This window comes from Aegilops tauschii, chromosome 5 (genome assembly GCF_002575655.3).
Source record: "Aegilops tauschii subsp. strangulata cultivar AL8/78 chromosome 5, Aet v6.0, whole genome shotgun sequence".
Lineage (NCBI taxonomy): Eukaryota > Viridiplantae > Streptophyta > Magnoliopsida > Poales > Poaceae > Aegilops > Aegilops tauschii.
In genome coordinates this window covers 393,585,581-393,608,682 of record NC_053039.3, presented here as the reverse complement: position 1 = coordinate 393,608,682, position 23,102 = coordinate 393,585,581, and positions in this window count along the sequence as shown.

Sequence of the window (23,102 nt, the reverse complement as noted above, 5' to 3'; positions counted from 1 at the left end):
ATAGCCTGAACGAGTCCTGGGAAATCCCGTGATAAAATCCATGCCTATTTTATCCCACTTCCATTCGGGTATCGGCAATGGTTGTAGCAATCCTGCTGGCTTCTGATGTTCTGCCTTCACTCTCTGACATACATCACAAACTGCTACATACTCCGCAATATCCCTCATTCATTCCGGTCCACCAGAAAGTATCCTTCAAATCCAAATACATCTTGGTATTTCCTGGGTGAATCGAGTACGGTGAATCATGGGCCTCTTGCAAAATCAACTTCCTGATCTCCGGATCATTTGGCACGTAAACGCGGCCCTCAAACCATAAGGTATCGTGCTCATCCTCACGAAATCCCTTGGCTCTTCCTTTGCTCATCTTTTCCTTTATCTCGATAATTTCCTTGTCTGTCTTCTGAGCTTCTCTAATCTTTTCCATCAAGGAAGACTGAATCTCCAATGTCGCTAAATAGCCTCTTGGAACTATCTCCAAACATAGCTCGCGAAGATCCTCGGCTAACTCCCGGGGTAACTCTCCTATCATGAGGGTGTTGACATGGCTCTTGCGGTTCAACGCGTCTGCTACTACGTTAGCCTTCCCTGGGTGACAATGCAATCTCATATCATAGTCCTTAATAAGCTCCAACCATCTCCTTTGCCTGAGATTTAACTCCTTCTGCGTGAAAATGTACTTCAAACTCTTGTGATCCATGTACACCTCACAATGGTTTCCGATGAGAAAATGTCTCCATGTCTTCAATGCATGCACTACGGCTGCTAATTCCAAATCATGCGTGGCATAATTCTTCTCATGGGGTTTAAGTTGTTGTGAAGCATATGAAACAACTCTTCCTTCCTGCATAAGCACTGCTCCAAGTCCTCGACGAGAAGCGTCGCAATAAACTTCATAATCCTTGCGTTGATCTGGCAGAATCAACACTGGTGATGTAACCAATCGTTTCTTCAACTCTTGGAAACTAGCTTCACATTCCTCAGTCCAATTGAACTTGGTGTCGTTCTTCAATAGCTCAGTCATGGGCTTTGCAACCTTTGAGAAATTCTCGATGAACCTCCGGTAGTATCCTGCAAGTCCAAGGAAACTCCGGATCTCTCCAACTGATGTGGGTGATTCCCAACTTGTTACCGTGTCAACTTTGGCGGGGTCTACTGCTATTCCTTCTCCGGATATAACATGTCCGAGGAATCCAACTTCCTTTAGCCAAAATTCACATTTGCTGAACTTGGCGTATAACTGATGTTCTCTGAGCTTCTCAAGTACCAAACGCAAATGCTCCTTATGCTCTTCTTCATTCTTGGAATAGACCAAAATATCGTCAATGAACACCATGACGAACTTATCCAAAAATTCCATAAACACCTTGTTCATCAGGTTCATGAAATAGCCAGGGGCGTTAGTCAGACCAAATGACATAACGGTATACTCATATAGCCCATATCTGGTGGTAAAAGCCGTCTTAGGTATATCCTGCTCTCGAATCTTTAACTGATGGTATCCTGATCATAGATCAATCTTGGAAAATACCTTAGCTCCTTGTAGGCGGTCAAACAAATCATTGATCATCGGCAGTGGGTACTTGTTTTTGATGGTCACTTCATTCAATCCACGGTAATCAACAACCATCCTCAACGATCCATCTTTCTTCTCCACTAGAAGTACTGGTGATCCCCAAGGTGATGAACTTGGGCGAATATAGCCTTTATCCAATAACTCCTTAATCTGCTTCTTAATTTCCTCCAAATCTTTTGCGGGCATCCTGTACGGTCTCTTAGATATTGGCCCTGTGCCTGGCAAAAGTTCAATCAAAAACTCAATGTCTCTATCCGGTGGCATGCCTGGCAACTCTTCTGGAAATACATCCGGGTAATCCTTCACCACTGGTACTTCCTCCTGTACAACTCCTGATAAGGAATTCACTTGAGTCCTCTTTGGCACATGCCGGGGTACATACTGGATCCTTCTTCCTTCTGGGGTGGTAAGCATAATCGACTTACTGGCACAATCGATGTTCCCTCCATACTTTGATAACCAATCCATGCCTAATATCACATCCAATCCTTGCGATTCCAATATTATTAGGTCTGAGGGAAACACATAGTTACCAATCCTTAATGGTAACCGATCACACCATAAACTAGCCATATACTCTGCTCCTGGCGAGGTTACTAACATGGGTGACCTAAGGGCTTGGGTTGGCAGTTTATACTTATCCGCAAATCCCCTTGATATGTATGAATGCGATGCACCAGTATCAAAAAGAACGAGTGCAGTAAATGACTTAACCATAAACTTACCTATTACTGCATCAGGCTGTGCTTCAACCTCTTCCACGCTCACGTGGTTCACATGTCCTTTGTTGAAAGGGTTCGGCTTCTTCCCAGAGCTTCCATTTCCATTACCATTCTGGGCTTCAGGACATTCATTAGCATAATGTCCAGTCTTCTGGCACTTAAAGCAACTGACTTGGCTCAGGTCCCTCTTAGCTGGGGTTGAAGGGTTGGTACGGTTCTGTCCGTTGCTTCCTCCGTTCCCATTACCATTCTTGGAGCCATTATGGTTGTGCGAACTACCTCCTCCATGGGTATGCTGAAACTGTCCTCCCGATTTCAGGGCAAAACGTGGCTTCTGCTGAGCTCCAGAATTGTACTTCCCTTGTCCATACTTCCACTTACGGTTTTCAATCTGCTGCTGCTTCCCTTCAATCATGAGCGCTCTATCTACCAACTCCTGGTAGTTGTTGAAGGTTGCTACCATTAATTGCATGCTCAGCTCATCATTCAATCCTTCGAGAAACTTCTCCTGCTTAGCTGCATCTGTAGCAACGTCATCTGGTGCATAACGTGCTAACTTACTGAAATCCTCTACATACTGGCCTACGGTGCGTCCTCCTTGGCGTAGGTTGCGAAACTCACGCTTCTTCATAGCCATAGCTCCTGCTGAAACATGGGCTGTACGGAAAGCTTGCTGAAACTGGTCCCATGTGACAGTGTCAATAGGGTGTGTGGCTGTGTAATTCTCCCACAATGATGCTGCGGGTCCATCAAGCTGATGTGCGGCAAAACGCACTCTTTCCTCATCTGTGCATCCTGCAGTGGCCAACTCTCTTCCAACTTTGCGGAGCCAATCATCTGCAACAATCGGCTCGGTGCTACTGGAAAACACCGGCGGATTTAGCCTCAGGAAACGGGCTAAGTGATCAACAGGTGGTGGTGGTGGGTTGTTGTTGTTTTTGTTGTTGCCTTGGTTCTGTACTAGCACTTGCATCAGGGCATTCTGTTGCTGAATCAACTGAGTGATCTCCGGTGGGAAAACAAATCCGGTGTCGCGTCTCGGAGGCATCTGATAGGTTAGAAAAGATGAGAGTTTAGAATAGAATGAGGTCTAGAGGGAAAACACTACCCATATGCTCATGAGTCAAACACATTCAATATCACTCAATCAATTCAAACAAGGCATACAATCGATCTAACTAGCGTTACAAAAGTGCTCGAACTATACTATATAAATGGGGGAAAACTACTACTGATTTGGTGGTCTACTAGAAATTCTGATCAGCTGAAGACTCCATGATATCTGCTCCAGCTTCATCAACAAAGTCATCTTCACTGGGGTCCGAGTCGGTGTCGTCGATGATGATGTAGTTATCTGGGCAAGTGCATTCATCACCTTCTGCTTTTGGCACTGGGTTTCCCACGAATACTCCAATCTTCTTCTCTAGGTCGTCATTCTTCCCTACTAGCGCAACGATTTCCTCCAAATAATCCTCGCGTGTAGCCTTGAGTTCTTCCTCCAGCTCCTTGATCTTCGTCAATGCCTTCTTCAGATCTATCTTGTCTGAGCACATCTGGTTCTCCTGGCGACGAATGTGTTGGTTTTGCTCCTGGATGAAAGCTGCAATTGATCCATCCTTCTTGGTGCTAATCATCTCCCATTGCTCGTATCGGCGTCCACAAATCTGATAAATAGTATCCTTAAGCTCCCTATGGTAGACTTCTCCAATGCGTCCCATAGTGATGTGGGCTGCCATGCTCTTCCCTAAACTCCAGGTTGGTGCTTCAAAAGACAACTTTATAGGCTCAGTGACTGGCGTAAACATCCTTCCTGGAACTTGAACTTGAATCTTCCAGCTCTCCTCTTCAGGTAATGTAGCATTGTAGGTTCCGGTGATGCTTGGTATTCCTATGTTCAGGTACTTGGTGACTTCCTTCAAGTGACATCAAAAAGGCGTATCCTCATCTGGTTGCATGAACTTGCTCCATGCATCCGCCATTCCTAAAAGAGTAGAAAGTGGAGAGGGGTCAGAAATGAGAAGAGAGAAGTGTTCTAGGGTTTAAGCTTAGTGGTCGTGTCCTATAGTCAGCGTGTGCTTTGATACCACCTTTGTAGCGACCAGACCTCAAACAGTCTATACTGCTGTGCACCAGTGTCATCCCTGGATCAGTAATGCTGACACGCACAGTACAAATGGAGGATTTATAACAGAGTAGCAATCACACACTTATTACATCGAATATCTCAAAAGAGAAATAAGTATGATAAATATGGCTTAAGGCCATCTAATACGATAACAGCGGAAGGCTTCGAAGATAAGTGAGTCCATCAACTCCAACGGCATCACTGAGTATAAGACCATGACCTAAGGCACCTTACTCGTCGTCTGAAAAGTCTGCAACATGAAACGTTGCAGCCCGAAAACGGGTCAGCACATGGAATATGCCGGCAATGTAACACATAGGGAATAATGAACATAATAATGCTATACTACATGCATATATGGCTGGTGGAAAGCTCTATGGTTACAGTTTTGTGAAAAGCCAATTTTTCCCTACTGCAAAGGAATAAATTTTATTTAACTATCATGGTGGTTGTTAAACATTGAGAATGGTTGACAGCATTCTCAATCCCAATTAAGTACCATCATTAACCCAACAAGATTAATTAAAGTAACATGATGAGATTCACATGATAATCCAGGTACTAGATACTCAAGTTGTCCATAACCGGGGACACGGCTAACCATGATTAGTTTATACACTCTGCAGAGGTTTGTGCACTTTTCCCACAAGACTCGATCGCCTCCGCTTGATTCTCGCACTACATGATGTTTGAGAAACGGATGACCGAGACACAGTCTTTCAGAAGTGTTTGCACCTTATGATGTGATAGACCGTACCACCTACATCCCCTACATCTGCTAGACTACCACTGTAAGAGTTCACACAACTTAATCAACTATGCTAGAGCCCATAATAGCTTGCGGTTGCACACGGAAGTTTCTAGCTTGAATAATCCCATGATCCCTTTGAACCTGGGTGGCGGTCCAAAAGAAAACAGGCAATCCTGGAATACCCAGGTACCTCAATCCACCCAGATGTGAGTTTTAGTTGCCACCTTAAGTAAACCATTAATCAACAATCTCACATCTGTCATGAATACTCTCAAACCCAATCCACGTCTACGAGCATAGCATAGCAATATAATAGCGAACGTAGAAGTAACTCCCAAGGGTTTGATAATAAAACAGGTAATAGGTACTACCTCAACTACTTCCCAATACCTACAGCTTAATTAGATCCTAACCATGCAATGTTTGAGGATTGATCTAATGCAATAAAAACTGGGTATGGAAAAAGGTATGATCAAAGTGTTACTTGCCTTGCTGATGATCCGCGAAACCTAGAGATTCGAAGTAACAAGCGGCGCACTCCGGGTACTCTATCGCAAACAAACAAGCAAACAATAAGTACTCATCTAATGCACAAGTAAAACTCAAATAAAAGATCCAACCAGAAAGTTCAACTTAAGCACTCCGGTTTGCAAAAAGAATCAAATCGAACGAGGCAACGAAAGTCAAACGGCGAAAGAAACAAGCTTCGTTTACTAATCTGGATCTAGGTCAAATTTTACAGTGGCAAAAATTTGTTTGAGTAGGTTAAACGGAAAGAGAATTTCGAGACGAAACTCTAGGCGCTTGAATCGCCTGATTCCGATAAACGAGCGAAAAGTTAAACGAAAACGAAGATCTGATCAGGAATCAAGATCTGGAAAAATCACGGAAAATCGATGAAAAAGAAAACTGACGAACAGTTAAACGAACAGACGTTCGTTAACAGCGAAAATCCGACGAACACGTTCGTTAAAACGAACGGGTCGGTGAACGTTCACTAAATAGTAAAACCGAAAAAATAAATAAACCGATATGAAAAAAACGAAAACTAGGGTTTAGAAAAAAACGAACGTTTTTTTTAGAAAACCGGCAAGGCGGCGGCGGCTCGGCTACCTCGTCGGGACGGGCTCCGGCGGGGTCGGGTGGGGCTCCGGCGGGGCTCGGCGAGGGCGGCGGGGCTCGGGGCGGCGTCGACGGCGGCGTACGGGGAGCGGGGCGGCGTGCTCCTCGGGCGGCGGCGTCGGGCTCCGGCGACGGCGGCTTGGGGCGAGGACGGGGTGAGGGAGAGGGGCGGCGGCGGGGTATATAAGAGGGGGGGCTGCCTTGGAGGAGGGGGCGAGGCGGCGTCGGCGAGCGGGACTCGGGCGGCGGCGGCCGTGCTCGCCTCGGTCTCCAGGAGGGAGACGGGCGCGGGATGGGCCGGCCTGGCTCGGCTGGGCCTCGGCCCAGTCGGGCGCGGGTTTTTTTAATATTCCGCCGAATCTTAAAAAAATCGCAGAAAAATAAATAAAAATCCAAAAATGATAAAACAAATTTTCCCCGTCTAATTAAAATAATTAGAACAAGGTGAACATTTTTTTGACCCAAAAATGCAGTTTTGAAAACGTGCAATTTTTTAATGCAAGTAAAATTGCAAATAAAATCCGAATAAAATCGAATATTTGATTTTAATATTTTTCCTCCAATATTTCAATTGTTTTGGAGAAGTCATATTTTCTCCTCTCATTTATTTTAATATAAAATATTTTTCGGAGAGAAAAATAATTAAAACCAAAATCCTCGTTTTATTATTTGATAAAAATCAAATATGAAAAACCGGGAAAATCCCCAACTCTCTCCGAGGGTCCTTGAGTTGCTTAGTATTTATCGAGGATTTGCCAAAATGCAATAAAATATGCTATGCAATGATGATCTAATGTATAACATTCCAAATTGAAAATTTGGGATGTTACAGGGCGTAAGGCGGAGCAAGCTTCACCTCATCCTGCGAACCACCGCGCCCGTGGGCGGGGGAGACGGCGTACTAAGCAAGCTTCTCCTCGTTCTGCGAGTTGACGGGACACATCAAAAGTACTCCAGTGTATAGAGCCTTGCCTCTAAGGTAGGCCCCACATGGTTTGCCTCTTTTTTTAACATAACACGTCAAGTCGCAATTTGTTTGTTCACCCGTGGTAGACGATCCTCCCTCCACCAAGTGGACAACCAGTACACGTGCCAAATTACCACGTGGGCTGCCTTTTTCGTACAGAAATGAGCTCCACCGTGTACCCGCGAGGGTGTGGTTGGGAAAGAGACAGGAGTACGTGCGCCGTGCATGCACCTCTTCTCTTCGTGCACGTCCCCCACCTACGTGTGTGTGTGTGAGAGATACAAACCGCGTTCGTGAGTTTTTTTTGTTTTGGGGTGGGGGTGGGGTGGGGGGTTGATTTCGTGAATTATTTGTGGGAATATGTGTCGATGACATCTCAAACAAAATTTTGCATGCAATGTGTGTGAAATGGAGGCCTATCCATATCATACATAGAGGGTCGGGCAATCCACGAGAAGAGAGGGAGGGGTCATAGCTATCGATAGAGTCGAAGAGAGGATCAAGTGGGTGGGTGCGAGATCGATGAAGAGAGCCATCGAAATTGTGTGTGTGTTCAAGTCAAAGATATAAGGAGACTGGCCTATCGGAACGTTAGAGGGCACATGTCAAGTTTGTGTGTGGCAGGGAGACATGACTAGAGCGCTCGATGTATCGGTGTGTGTGGGGGGAGGGGGTGGGGGGAGGGGTAGGCAGAGGCCTAACTATAGAGGTAGAACGACTCGTATATGTGTTGAGAAGGAGAGACCCAACTATGTCTTGAGGGAGATCGGTCGACATCCATACATAACTGAAGGACGGGAAATATGATGGGACAGAGAGAGAGAGAGAGGAGAGAGAGGGAGGGAGAGGGATAGAGTGCTGGATGGGTGATGGAGTTGCTTCTCGACGATGGTGGGAGAGGCCTACTAGATAAACCGAGGGTGGAACTGCAATGTTATCAATAGGAGTGGGGATGTGTTTCTGTGTGTGCCTGTGCGTGATAGATCTGTCGGGATGCATCCATGGATGATGAAGGGGAACCATGTGTTTGGTAAGCAAACCTAACTAGATCGGTAGATCAATTGTTGTTCGTCGGAGGAAGGGAGAGACACAACTAATGAGGTAGATCGATTGACGTGTGGGTAAAAACGAGTTATAAGGACCTAGCTAGCTATATGTATAGCGAGAGATCGGTCAGTGTACGTCCATTTGTTAGAGGCAAATAAGGCCCAGCGAGATGGATAGACAGAGAGAATGGAGCTAGGAGGTGGTGCGAGAGGCCCAACTACTAGCTAGATAGGGGGAGGAGTGTGCGGTTGTGAGATCGATGAAAAGAGGGGCGAGAGTTTACACGTGTGTCTGACCGTATGAGAGACACGAGGCAAGGACACATAAAGGAGGAGATTGAAGGTGTGTGTGTATATTGTAGGCAGGCATCGCTGGAGAGGTTTATCGATCGGTGTGTGTCGGAAAGGAGTTGTGGAGACTCTGGGAGAACGACCTAAAGAAAAAACTGAATGTGCCCGGTGGATAGAATGCCGAGGGAGGGGGAGGGCGTGTGCATGCACGAGAGAAAGTTAGTGGTAGGTACAAAGGTTAGAGGAATGTGTGGGTGTAAGAGACTAACAAAGATCATAATTTGATATGAAAGCGGATTCATATATTTGAATAGGAGATCATAGTGTTTTAAACATTGCATGCATGAATATAGCGGTGATACACGTGCTGTGCACATGTTATACCATAATGTGATAATGCATGGCGTTTGCAACTCACAGTTAAATGCCGAACAATCTAAACCATACTATACATCAAACAATCTCACATTTTATTTGAATTTGTGATAATGTGTGGCGTTTGCAGCTTACAACTAAATATCGAACAATCTAAACAATACTATATATCGAACATTCTCACATTTTATTTGAATTTGTGGTAATGTGTGGTGTTTGCAACTCACATCTAAATACTTGTAGGCGTAGGGGGCGGGGCACCATACATAATGTGATAAACACATTATACATATGAGACATGGTTTAGATTATGAAGATCTAGCTAGAGCTAGAAGTGTAATGTGATTTGAAATCAAAATAAAGTGGATTCAAAAAATCTAGTTCAAGTTCATATAGTTAACATAGTTCATATGTAACTCGAGACTAATCATGTGGTGTGCTGTGAAGATAATACACAAACCATGGTTTAACTTGACAATAATGATGATTGTAGATCCTATTAAAACAGAGAAACGAATTCAAATGCTTTGACTTCACAACAATCATTACTGTAGATCTTATTCAAATAGAGAAACGAATTCAAATTTAGTTCATATTGAAGCGGTAGTATATACGTTTGGAATGCACTAAAACGTTCATTTGAGTAGTAGGTTGCATGCATTATACACGTAGCGAAATATTTTACTTGAACATAACATGAATTCAAAGTTTTGAATGACATTTGTAGTGCGCATTGATTTGGTACAGTACACGTTAGGCTTGTCCGGAAATTTCAACCCGCGGCTTGTTAGCCCGAAATATTTAAGACATATCTTTGTCTCGTTGTGCTCCGACAACTCCCTCCATCTCAACCCGCGCCTTGCTATTCCGAAACTACAACACGCGCGAAAACTCCCACCTCCTGTGAAATCCCGACACGTGAAATGCCCGTGGTACCCCTGAACCGAAAGAACCGCCTCAAATCAGTGGGGGTACTTTCGTAACTTACCCCACATTTCGGACAAGGGCGTCTCTAAGCCATGGTTCCCCACTGCCATCCCATCCGCCCACCCATTCGTACATCAAGGCCGCGAAAACCCGCGACGAAACCCCACACCCTGCTTCGTCCGCCACCCAGCCGGAGCCTCTTCCCCGACGACGTCGTCCACATCAACACCTCGATGTCCCTCATCCACCGTACCGGATGAGGATCCATCATCGATCTCATCGTCCCGCCGGTTCAGCCACCCCGTCCTCCACCTCCAAGGAGCTGCCCCGATGTTCCCCTCATCTTTAGTGCCACCTCCATTCCCACACCGTCGTCTTCACCTCCACCACCGGAAGAGCATCATCATCACCGTTTCCTCGGATGAAGCTGCGGCCTAATCGGCGCCACCAAAGAGGTTGTACACTAATCGCCGCATTTTCTTCTTGATTCGATCTCACGGTGTTGCCGGCGCTCGGTCCCGAGCCGACACGGCGCGGCTCCATCCACGCCGGCATCGCTGGCCACTTCCTCCACGGCGTCGCTCCCTCGGCGGTGACGTCCACGTCAGTAGGAGCTGTTGCTGCTGCTTTAGCTCTCGCTCGCGCTACTGCTCTGCTCTTGCTCTCGGTCCCCTGCCTGGTCTGCTCTTGCTATTGCTCTTGCTCGCGCTGCTGCTCTCGCTCTTGCTCTTGCTTGCGATGCTGCTCCGATTTAGCTACACTTCAGTCGACTGAATCGACTTTTGGGTCAGTCGATTTTCAGGGGGTGGGGGGCTCGCCGGGGTGAAGGAAGAACCAGCCGCAGCGGGGAGGGGGGCTCGCCGGAGAGGTACCCCACTATCTATCTTAGGGTTCAGGATGGGGGCGGTGGTCGCCGGCGGTGGCGGGGCGTTGGCGTGGGGATCGCCGGAGAAAATGCTGGGCACGCGGGGCCTAGAGGGATGGTCGGGGCGGCGGCGAACCGGCGGTGGGGAGTGTTTTCGGGGCGGGCGGGGCGGCAGGGGGCTGCTGTTTGGCCGGTGGTGGCTGGCGGCTCAGGGGGGTGGAGGTTTAAGATGAACCGCAGGCCCTTGATTTAATATCCAACGGTTGCAAAATCGACTGACCAGAGATGAAAAAGTCAGTCGACCGACGTGTAGCCTCACCTTGCTAGTGCGTTCAGTTTCGACAGCAAAATTCAGTTTCGACATCAAAATTCAGTTTCGACAGTTAAGTTCAGTTTTGACAGTTAAGTTCAGTTTCGACAGTTAAGTTCAGAGATGAGCGGCTGATGTATTTTACATCTAGCACTTTGTGGTTATGTATTTTACGTCATGTATTGGAGATGCTATTAGAATTCCACTCAGGTTAACGTTGTTCATTGTCTCTCTTATCCTGCTTCAGCCTCGGTGTCGTACAACTCACCGGAGCTGCTCCAACGACGAAACCCTCCATCACAACGGAGCAGTACCTCGGGCTCCATCTCCAGACGCCTAAGATCTTCTTCCCCTCCCCCGATAGCAAAGTCAGCCGGAGCATCCTCACCGGCCAACCCAATCACGCTGAGATCGACATGGCTTCGCCAAAGAGGTTGTACACTTGTTGCATCTCTTTTTTACTCTACATGTTATATATATTGTCCACTGAGCACACGGATTTGTTCCTTTAGTGTCTCCTTGAAAGAAAAAACGTAGGAATTTTCATTTTCACTTGTCCTCCTTTTCAAATTCCTATTCATGAAGCACAAGACTAAGAGATAGTAGCATAATAGCATTATAACCATACATTTTCTTGTGGTTTGACTTAATCTCACCATGCTTCTTTGCATCATGTGATCTTCCAATTGTTGTGAATCAAACGCCCAGATTGGCAGAAATCCTGTGTTTTTAAATTCTCTGTTTTGCACGTGCATTCCTATCCTATTCCTGTCTATTTCCTATCCATGCATTGTTGGAATCCTCCAATTCAAATGAGCCCTTACAGAATTACTTCTCTTACAAATAGTTGTCAAAGAAAACCTTGTGTGGTTTGTCCCGCTCCTGCTGCACCGTCGTCCACCCCAGCTCAGCTGCTCCAACGACAGAAGGGTCCAGCACAGCAGGGATCCGGCCTCCAGACTGTCTTTCGCCGCCTCAGATCTTCTTCCCCGCCGCTGGCAGCCATGAAAATTGCATTACCATCATCAATTGAGCAGATGACCTCGAGGACTACACAGGTCCGCAAGAGAGGTCGCACTCTTTCGTGTCTGCTTACGTTATGCATCGCTTAATATTACATGCCACTTTATCGTCCTGTTCACCGATTAGACTCTGAGTCAGCTCCAAACTAATGGTCAAACTTGAGTTTTTAAATGGTTGTGGGGTACATATTGGGGCCGCTATCCATAGTATCTATCTACTATCTGGTTAATCTCCGGTGTCTACTATGAGTTTCATGTTGGGTGGGAAACAAACAGTAAAGAATCCATTATCTGTATTTTTTAATTGAAGCCATTATCTGCCTGCTATTATTGGTTTTGGGTCTATCCACAGGTTGCTACCATCACTCTGGATTTCTGCATGCACTCCTTACATAATCTCACTATGTTTTATTCCTATGCATGACAGTTATTGTAAACAATGGAACTGAACATGTAGAGCAAAAGAGACGAGCCTTGTGTGGCAATAAAATTTCATGCAGACGTCGCTCCATGGTAGGCGCAAAGGCAGCCCCCCTCCACGCATTTCGGATTGTAATCGAGAGGAAGATATCTGTTCTGAGGGGGATTCAGAAGGAGAAGACAACTCCTATTTACCCCGGGAGGTCTTCGCTCTAACTTGGCATGCTGATGTTGGTTATATCATGCATATGGTGTCTTGCATTGCTTACTTTATACATCAAATATGTCATCTGCTTAGTTTAGACATCCTTTGTGCGAATGCCATCTGTTTAGTTTATTCATCGTTTATGTGAATTATGCAACGCCATCTTGTTTAGCCAGGCATCATATATGTGATTTTTGCAATGCCATCCTGCTTAGCCAGTCATCTTATATGTAAATTATATCAGGCCATCCTTTTTTTTGTTACATATTACATTTGTCAACAATGTTAGTACATTCAACTGCTCTTCATGTGCATCAGCCATTTGACACGGTGATGGCAAATTCTGGAGTGAAAACAAGGTCTTCAGAGCAGACTATGCTATCTGACAAAGCGCATATCACGCTGGTTACGGATAGCTCCTCAGAGGAGGATTCAGAGACAGATGACCAGTCCTATTCCCCCCCGAGGTGTATGCTCTAACTTGGCAGGGTTATGTTGCTCATATCGTGCGTATGGTGTCTCGCATTGCTATGTCATTTGATTAGTTTAGACATGCTTTGTGTGAATGCCACTTGTTCAGTGTCTAATTACCATATATGTGAATTATGCATTGCCATCTTGTTGCAAGACATTATATATGTGAATTATACAATGCTATCTTGTTGCAAAGGCATTATATATGTGAATTATGCAATGCCATGCTGTTTAGCCAATCATCATGTATGTGAATTATATCATGCAATCATTTTTTTGTATTACGTGTTCCATTTGTCGACAACGTTTGTATATTCAACTACTCTTCCTGTGCATCAGCCATTTGAAGTGGTGATGGAAGTATCTAGAGTGAAAACAAGGTATTCAGAGCAGACAATGCTACCTGCTGAAGCAGACATCTTGCTGGTTACGGAGAGCTCCTCAGAGGAGGATCCAGAGACTGATGACCAGTCCTATTTCCCCCCTGAGGTCTATGCTCAAACTTGGCAGGGTTATATTACCCATGTCATGCATGTTGTCTTGCATTGCTTAGTTTTTACATCATATATGGATTGCCATCTGCTTACTTGCTTACTATATAAATCATATATTTGAATTATATCATGCCATCATGTTTACATAGTACATACACATCATCTATCTGAATTATGGCATGGCAACCCATTTAATAAAGACAACATATAGTTATATCATCTCATCCTGTTTAGTGTTTACAGTCATCATATTTTGAATTATGGCATTCTATCCGTGAATGTATGTGAATTATGGCATGCCAACCTATTTAATAAACACATTATATAGTTATGTCATGTCATCCTGTTTACATAGTCTCATATTTTGAACTATGTCTTTCCATCTTTTTTAGTTAGCCATCATAATGTGAAATTGTGTCATGCTATCCTGTTTAGTTAGCCATCATATATGTGAAATTGTGTCATGCTATCCTGTCTGGTTAGACAACATAAATATGAATTATTTCATGCCCTCTTTTATTCCCCACTATCCATTGCACCTGTCTATCATACAATGTCTATACTTTCAATTACTTTTCTTGTTTATCAGCCATTTGAATTGGAGAGCGTGATGGCAGTATCTAAGGGAGTAACAACACGGTCTTCAGAAAAGATAGTGCTACCAGTTGACGCAGATAGAACCACAGTTGTACTTGCCCAAGGACCAGATCCACCACACATAACCCAGACTCTCGCATATTGTACCCCTACCCAGTTGGACAGAGAACCAGCTACACCCCTTCTAACCCCAACCCCGGCAGATAGTAACTCAGTTCCAGTTGACACAGCACCGTCTCCACCACAGAGCACCCAAACACGAGCAGTTAGTAAGGGAACTGCAGTGCCCAAAGCACGAGGACCACCACTCCGAATCCCAACTCAACGCTTAAAGGAGAAGAAGATTTGTTCTCAGGTCAGGTTCTGTAGCTATGGTTCATACTCCTTTGCTCTTGCATTACTGTATTTACTCATACCAACTATTTTCAATTTTGAAGGATGGAATTGAAACTCCAATGGCGCAACAGGTATGTTTTAAACCTATTTCTTTAACTGGTTTGCTGTTGTAACCTGCTCTATGTTGATTTCAGTTTCAATTGAATAAACATTTATGTTCTCATGTCATGCACATTACAAGTGTTGTTATTGCTCTATAGTTACCCACAATTATATTCTGTCTATTCTGCTTTGTCTTGAACAAATATTATTTGAACTGTGTCTCTATCTTGATTTGGCAACAAAAACTAGAATGATATAGACCATAAAGTGACCATGGTACATAGATATATGTTTGTTTCATGCTGTTATCCTGTCCACTTTACTACTGAACTCATTTACCAAAATGAGTTTCATATACAACATGGTAAACATGTGATGTGTCTGCTTGTTTCTCTTTTAGAATACGGACAAAATATTGGAGAACAGTACCGCGTTATCCAATGGTAAAGGAAGTAATGCAGATAAGGTTCAAGATAGTGAGACATCCCTGTTGGTATCCAAGAAAGCTGATAAAAACTATCTTGACGACAGTGAGGGAACCCAAAAGTCATGTCTTGATGTAGTGTTCGAGTTACTGGCCACTACTGCTGGCACAAGCTCTTCGAACTCGCTGCCTGAATCAGTTCGTCTTCTTGAGTCTCAACTTCAAGTTGAAAGACATCGATCAGATGTGCTGCGACAGGAAGCTGAAGGACCGAGGAAGTCCCTGCAGAATTCAGATGCATATTTTCTGGTGCAACAGCAAGTGCTGGAGCATTTAAGCGCCAAACAAGAGAAAGTTAATAAGCTTGCTAAGCATCTTGCCAGCATTATGGGTACCCAGGATATTGTTTCTTGAGATCTTCTGAAGTGGTTTCAGTTCTGGATTTGTTTTGCTGCGGTGTTTATTTGCGCTGGTCGCCAACTTTGACAACCAGTGTATATGATATGCTGCTTTGTTCCCTATATTTGCACTGGTGGCGAACTTTGATGCCCAATGGATGTAATATGTGTAATAGCCGTGATAGCCTAGCGTTAGTTGCTTGCTTATTTATTTCCTTGTTGTCTTGTTTATTTGTTTGCTTGTAGTCATTGCAGTTCTTTTTCCGCGGTTAGCTAGTGGCTGCAATAACCTATTTTTTAAAACTAGGCCACAATAACCATGGGCTAATATTTACTGTACTGACACTGGGCCTCCTACTGGCCGTAGAAATAGTGGGCCTTCTACGGGCCGTAGAAACAATGGGCCTTCTACGGGCCGTAGAAACAATGGGCCTTTTGCGGGCCGTATCATCAATGGGCCTTATACGGGCTGTATGATCGATTGGCCAAACATGGGCCAAACAGACCGCATTATGGCCGTAAATGGGCTAGGGTTGGAATCGTCCATTCATGGGCCGACCATAACGGGCCATCGTTAATAGGCCGTATTTGATGATGCTATGAAAATGGCCCAACGTATTAACGGACCACAAACGGGCCGACTGTAACCACGGGCTGAATTTGGCCCACAGGCAGAAAATGACAGTAACGGGCCGTAAGTAAACGAATGCTGGAAATGAGCCCAAGAATAAATGGGCTCTGAGAAGGCCGAAAGATAACATGGGCTGGAAACGGCCCAACGGAATAACGGACCGTTAATGGGTATAAAGTGATACACTGTTCATTACGGGCCAGTTTCACCATGGGCCGTTAATGGGTGTAAAGTGATACACTGTTCATTACGGGCCAGTTTCACCACGAGCCGTTAATAGGCCAAGAGTTACACAGGGCCTCATATGGGCCGAAAGACGTCATGGGCCATACATGGGCCAGAAGTGAAAACGGGCTGGAAGCATATTGGATGGCCCAGATGACGCTACTGGGCCTAATTCGGATAGGGCGTAACGGGCCTTGGGTTAGCGGGCTGTAAATGGGCTATATGCGAACATGCCGTTAACAGGCTTTCCATGGGCCGGCCTGCCACCTTTTGACCAAGTCAAACGGGCTGGCCTTTTCACAGGAATGGGCCTCTGTTGGGCCGTGCCATGTGTCGACGTATCATAGGTGCCTTCCGTCCAATGAGTGGATGACATCTGTCCCAACGATGAGCCGACACGTGTTTCCTCCAGCCAATGATGATTTTACACATGGAAAATCCCCATTGGTCGGGGCTGTTAACGGGTTATCGGATCCAAAACGCGACCCGATAGCTTAACGGCGTTCCGTTACGGTGGATGCCACGTGTCGGTCACCCTTGACGAAAGCACTTCTATGACGCGCGATTTATCGTCATGGAAGTGGACACTTCCGTGATGATAATTTTGGCAATGTCATGGAACACTTCTACGACAGCACAGGTATGACTATCTTGATTCTGTCATAAATTTGTCATGGATGTGCATGCATGACAGAAAACGCGACCTACTATGACAAACACGTATCATCACGGAAGTGTATTTTTTTTGTAGTGTCTGCAGTCACAATATATTATAGATACTAGCATCATGCTCCTCTTAATATTTGTTGACCACCCGAAAATACATACCCTGTGCCTCGTCAAGCCGCTTGTTCACAAGCGCGATGTCGGCATCAGCCGCGTCAAGCTGCCGCTTCAGTTCGGCAAAATCAGCAGTCCGGCCAGCCACCGGACCCTCAGCCGCCTGCACATGTAAGCAGCGCGATCATTACCTGGGACTATGATCCTCTGTTTGCCGCCTTTGGACAGCAACCAGAGTCTCAGGTGCTACTATCTGTATAGAGCACACCTAGCGTGTGCGGTACCCTAAAAAAAATGTGTTACTTCGCGTACCTCAAAGCCTCTTAAAAGGCTCGTAAAACCTTCAGGAAACCCACTTTTGGCAGATGAAATCCTCTCAACCACCGTACCCATTAAAGTACGATGCGCCTCTGAGATAGCCGCTTGCTCCAGAAGACCCATCAGTGCGTCCGGTTGCGCACCGGACAGTCCCAGACTCTTTCTGTTAGGAGCCGAATACTCCGGACTTCGGGTGGCCGAAGGGTTACCTTTTGGCCTTGGCAGATCAGGAGAAATCCTCCGTGATGACACCTCAGGTTCGTCTGCCCCACGAGGCGGGGAGACAGGGGGAGGCGTTTCTCTCTCCATCATCTTCGGAAGAAGATCCCCCGTGGACGAACTCTGTTGAGAAGGGCTATGATCCGGACTGCAAGACATACGACTCGGTTATTGTCCTCGGAGATGAAGCAGGATATATTTACCAAAAGTACTCTTGTTCACTTACAGCTCGGTGGAGGGCTGACCCCCTTGCGGGCACTGTGCGGTAAGGATGCCCTCCGGGGCAGGGCCTCCTGGCGAACGTTTCTTCCCTCATTTGGAAACCCTCGTTTCCAAGTCTTCAGAGGTGGTCCTTTTCCTTCCTTGGGGAGAGGGGGTTCTAGATTCTTCTCCCCAATTATCCTCCTTCGCGGAGATACTAATTCCCCCGGTTTGGGCACGCATTTTGGCTTCTTTATTCCTCCCTTTATCTTCCCCTGAGGGCACTTGATAAGGTGTGTGCTCAAGCATCCTAGCTAGTACAGGATCCGGTGAGCCTTTGGGAAGGGGGGCCGAACACCTGATCATCTTCGCCTTGTTTATCCAGTCCTGGCTAAGAGCGATTTCTTTCAGAATGATGTTGCGACAAATAAAAAGACAGCGTGTTAAGCCGCAGAATTAATTATGTGGGTATCTAGACGATTGCAGTTGAGACCCGCATCCTCGGTGGTGTCCGGACACTTTAATTCATGATCCGAAGAACAATCATACATCTCTTCGAGCATCACGCTGAAGAATTTCTGAATAGTTCGCGGTCCTTCCGGGTTGAACTCCCACTTACGGAGAGAACGACGTTGGCATGGCAGAACCCAACGAACTAGCATAACTTGCATTACCTTGACAAGACTGACATCTCTCTTGAGGAGATCTCGGATGCGACTTTGCAATGTCGGCACGTCACTAACTGGCCCCCAGTCCAGCCCCTTGTTGACCCATGACGCCAGTTGTGGCGGGGGGGCCGAACGAAAGGCGGGGGCAGCTACCCACTTAGTACTTCGGGGAGCTGTGATGTAAAACCACTCCCGCTGCCATAAGTTGGAAATCTCCGGGAAGGAACCCTTTGGCCATGGAACTTCGGTGCCTTTGCTTATTATGGCACCTCCGCATTCTGCGTGTTGCCCACCGATCATCTTCGGCTTCACATTGAAGGTCTTGATCCATAAGTCGAAGTGTGGGGTGATGCGGAGGAAGGCCTCACACACGACGATAAACGACGAGATGTGAAGGATGGGACCCGGAGCTAGATCGTGGAATTGAGCCCGTAATAGAACATAAGCCCTCTAACAAAGGGATCAAGACTAAAGCCTAGCCCTTGGAGGAAGTGCGAAACAAATATGACACTCTCGTTGGGTTTGGGAGTGGGGATGACCTGCCCTTGAGCAGGCAGCCTGTGCGAGATTCCGGCGGTCAGATACCTGGCTTCTCTTAGCTTCTTGATGTCCTCCTCTATCACCATCCACCAGCCTTGAAGGTTGGATCCAGACATGATTGAAGGTCTGAAGCACTTAGCCTAAGCCTTGGGTGTTGGAACTCGAGGTGGGGGGGAGGGAAGGATCGAGCGCGAGAAGAAAAGGACAGGCCTTGGCCCCTTTATAAAAGGGGCGAATATCAAGCGTCCCCCGCGTGGCCGTTTGGAACTTGCCTAAAATCGAGGAGTCATACTAACAAGCACGATTGGCTTACCCCCACCCGTATTGATGAGAATCACGTGATAAGGGGAACACAATCTCTGCTTCGACAAGACGTGCCAATAAAACCACCTCACAACACGTGCGGTGGCAGGCACGGAAAAACGATTCATAATGACCGGGCCACGGCAGGACGTCACGTTATGAAAAGTTGTCAGCAGATTAGATTAGTGGAATAATATACTCTCTACGGTGGTATGTGGAGTTTGTTTTGCAGAGCCGGACACGATCCTTGTGTTCAAAATCTCCTATGGGGTATTCGGAGGAGGAACCCGCCTTGCAATGCCGAAGACAATCTGCGCGCCGGACTCATCGTCATTGAAGCCTGGTTCAGGGGCTACTAAGGGAGTCCTGGTTTAGGGGGTCCTCGGACAGCCGGACTATATACTTTGGCCAGACTGTTGGACTATGAAGATACAAGATTGAAGACTTCGTCCCGTGTCCGGGTGGGACTCTCCTTTGCGTGGAAGGCAAGCTTGGCAATTCAGATATGTAGATCTCCCCCCTTGTAACCGACTCTGTGTAAACCCCTCCGGTGTCTATATAAACTGGAGGGTTTAGTCCGTAGGAGAAGGACAATCATAATCATAGGCTAGCTTCTAGGGTTTAGCCTCTACGATCTCGTGGATCAACTCTTGTAATACTCATATCATCAAGATCAATCAAGCAGGAAGTAGGGTATTACCTCCATCGAGAGGGCCCGAACCTGGGTAAACATTGTGTCCCCTGCCTCCTGTTACCATCCGCCTTAGACGCATAGTTCGGGACCCCCTACCCGAGATCCGCCGGTTTTGACACCGACAACAGGTATTTGAGAGAAACCAGAGTAACCATCTAGAAAGCAGAAATGTGTGTGTTTGGATAATCTTTCTAGCATTTGATCAATAAAAGGTAAGGGGTAATGATATTTTTTAGTAGCTTTATTTAACTTGCGGAAATCAATTACCATCCTACAACCTATAATAATTCTTTGCGGGATCAATTCATCTTTATCACTAGGAACGACAGTAATACCTCCCTTCTTAGGGACACAATGCACAGGACTTACCCGCTGACTATCAGCTACGGGATAAATAATACCTGCCTCAAGAAGCTTTAATATTTCCTTTCTTACCACTTCTTTCATCTTAGGATTCAGCCGTCGTTGGTGATCACGAACTGGTTTGGCGTCTTTCTCCAAATTTATTTTATGTTGACATAGAGTGGGACTGATGCCCTTAAGATCATCAAGAGTATATCCAATAGCAGCGCGGTGCTTCTTCAGAGTTTTCAATAATCTCTCTTCTTCATGCTCTGAAAGGTTAGCACTAATATTAACAGGATATATCTTTTTCTCATCAAGATAAGCATATTTAAGAGTATCAGGTAATGGTTTGAGCTCAAACACGGGATCACCCTTGGGTGGAGGGGGATCCCCTAGGATTTCAACAGGCAAATTGTGTTTCAGGATGGGTTCCTGTTTAAAGAAAACTTCATCTATTTCCCTTCTTTCATTCATAAACATATCATTTTCATGGTCTAGCAAATATTGTTCTAAAGGATCACTAGGAGGTACGGCAATAGAAGCAAGACCAATAATTTCATCCTTACTAGGCAATTCCTCTTCACGGTGTTGTCTACGACATTTAGAGAAATTGAACTCATGAGACATATCATCCAAACCAATAGTAACAATATCCTTTTCGCAGTCTATCCTAGCATTAACAGTGTTCAAGAAGGGTCTACCAAATATAATGGGACAAAAACTATCTTGTGGGGAACCAAGAACAAGAAAATCAGCAGGGTATTTAGTTTTCCCACACAAGACTTCAACATCTCTAATAATTCCCATGGGTGAAATAGTATCTCTATTGGCAAGTTTAATTGTGACATCAATATCTTCTAACTCAACGGGTGCAATATCATGCATAATTTCCTTGTATAAGTCAATAGGTATTGCACTAGCACTAGCACACATATCACACAAGCCATGATAACAATGATCTCCTATTTTAACAAAAATAACAGGCATGCCTACCACAGGTCTATGTTTATCTTTAGCACAAGGTTTAGCAATTCTAGCAGTCTCATCACAAAAATAAATAACATGCCCATCAATATTATCAGACAAGAGATCTTTAACAATAGCAATATTAGGTTCAACTTTAACTTGCTCAGGAGGTGTATAAGTTCTAATATTGCTTTTACGAACCACAGTTGAAGCTTTAGCATGATCTTTTATCCTAACAGGAAAAGGTGGTTTCTCAACATAAGCAGTAGGAACAATAGGATCATTACAAGTGATAGTCTTTTCTTCAACTTTAATAGGTGCAGCTACTTTTACTTCTACGGGAGGATGATATTTAAACCACTTCTCCTTAGGGAGACCAACATGCGTAGAAAAAGATTCACAGAAAGAAGCTACTATCTCAGAGTCAAGTCCATATTTAGTGCTAAATTTACGGAAAACATCGGTATCCATAAAAGATTTAACACAATCAAACTTAGGTGTCATACCTGACTCCTTACCTTCGTCGAGGTCCCAATCTTCAGAGTTGCATTTAATTCTTTCCAATAAATCCCATTTGAATTCAATAGTCTTCACCATCGTTGGGTTTGGGAGTGGGGATGACCTGCCCTTGAGCAGGCAGCCTGTGCGAGATTCCGGCGGTCAGATACCTGGCTTCTCTTAGCTTCTTGATGTCCTCCTCTATCACCATCCACCGGCCTTGAAGGTTGGATCCAGACATGATTGAAGGTCTGAAGCACTTAGCCTAAGCCTTGGGTGTTGGAACTCGAGGTGGGGGGGGGGGGGAAGGGAAGGATCGAGCGCGAGAAGAAAAGGACAGGCCTTGGCCCCTTTATAAAAGGGGCGAATATCAAGCGTCCCCCGCGTGGCCGTTTGGAACTTGCCTAAAATCGAGGAGTCATACTAACAAGCACGATTGGCTTACCCCCACCTGTATTGATGAGAATCCCGTGATAAGGGGAACACAATCTCTGCTTCGACAAGACGTGCCAATAAAACCACCTCGCAACACATGCGTTGGCAGGCACGGAAAAACGATTCATAATGTCCGGGCCACGGCAGGACGTCACGTTATGAAAAGTTGTCAGCAGATTAGATTAGTGGAATAATATACTCTCTACGGTGGTATGTGGAGTTTGTTTTGCAGAGCCGGACACGATCGTTGTGTTCAAAATCTCCTATGGGGTATTCGGAGGAGGAACCCGCCTTGCAATGCCGAAGACAATCTGCGCGCCGGACTCATCGTCATTGAAGCCTGGTTCAGGGGCTACTGAGGGAGTCCTGGTTTAGGGGGTCCTCGGACAGCCGGACTATATACTTTGGCCGGACTGTTGGACTATGAAGATACAAGATTGAAGACTTCGTCCCGTGTCCGGGTGGGACTCTCCTTTGCGTGGAAGGCAAGCTTGGCAATTCAGATATGTAGATCTCCCCCCTTGTAACCGACTCTGTGTAAACCCCTCCGGTGTCTGTATAAACCGGAGGGTTTAGTCCGTAGGAGGAGGACAATCATAATCATAGGCTAGCTTCTATGGTTTAGCCTCTACGATCTCGTGGATCAACTCTTGTAATACTCATATCATCAAGATCAATCAAGTAGGAAGTAGGGTATTACCTCCATCGAGAGGGCCCGAACCTGGGTAAA